Raw genomic sequence first — 1,419 nt, forward strand, 5'->3', positions numbered from 1 at the left:
ATTTTCGGCCTTAAAGCAGCCGCCATTTGGCTATCGTTAATGAGATCATGAAACAAATGCACATACATATTTGTGACATGATGTACCTTGTGTGTGGGAAGTTTGAACTCGATCAATCCAAGCATGTCTCAGATACGGATCCAGAACTGAATTCTTTAACACAAAATGGCCGCCAGTCGGCCATTTCGAACCCGATCCAAAAACAAAAATGACGTGCATCAAGGTCCTATTAGGTTTAATGTATGTACCAAATTTGAACAAAATCCGTCCATGCATAACTGAGATCCGGGTCCGGAATGGTGAAAATGTGCGATTTTGATGCATTTTCGGCCTTAAAATGGCCGCTATTCGGCTATCGTTAATCAGATCATGAAAAAAATGCATGTGCATATGTCCCATATAATGTGTGATGTATGAGTGAAGTTTGAACTTAATCGGTCCATGCATGTTCGAGATACAGGTGATCACGGACGCACGGACGGACGGACGGACGGACGGACGCACACAGGACAAAACATAAGTCCCCGTTTTCGGACTGCGTCCGAACGGGGACTAAAAAAGTATATTCGCTGGATTTTATTTTCATGGAATCATCCCTTCAGCGAAAATAAATTCCAAGCGAAAATAAAATATTCCAGTGATTTATAAATTTGACACGATTGGGCCAGTCCAGGACTACATGTACACAATAACATAACAATACATCTATGGCAACCCCCTTTGATTTATGTTTCGGAATATGGTATATCACTTTAATTCTAATAAAATATGGTGAAAAAGTAAAAAATCTTTGTTCCCATTTATGTCACAGGGAAGTGGAGATAAAACCTATAATGAACTGAATTTTAGGATGTAGCACAGCTAGCCAGATGTTTGGCTGTAATGATAAGGAAAATGTGAGTAAACACTCTGGATCGATCCAGAAATAAGCCATTTTCTAAACATGACAAATATATTCATCAAAATTAGAGAATTGAAGATATCACAAAATGAACAAATCTGAGAGAGGTCCACATGTAGTACCTAAATATGTAATATCAAAGCAATTGCGGTTTTTAACAAGCCAAAAATATCACTTTTTACCAAAAATTACAAAAATCTTCACCAAAATTAGAGAATTGAAGATATCATTACAAAATGAACAAATCTGAGATGTATCTATATGTATAATATCAAAGCAATTGGATTTGCGGTTTTTAACAAGAAGCCAAAAATATAACTTTTTACCAAAAATTAGAGAATTGAAGATAAGAGAGGTCTACCCAAGGTACATGTATACCAAGTATCAAAGCATTCATGCTTGTAGTTTTCAAGAAGTTGAAAAAGTAAAAAGTTGACACGAACGACAGACAATCACTCGTAGGATAAGCTCCACTCGACAAAGTCAACAGCGGAGCTAATAAAAAGAAAGGAGTCATA

Source organism: Saccoglossus kowalevskii, chromosome 8 (assembly GCF_978046115.1).
Source record: "Saccoglossus kowalevskii chromosome 8, keSacKowa6.1, whole genome shotgun sequence".
NCBI classification, from domain to species: domain Eukaryota; kingdom Metazoa; phylum Hemichordata; class Enteropneusta; family Harrimaniidae; genus Saccoglossus; species Saccoglossus kowalevskii.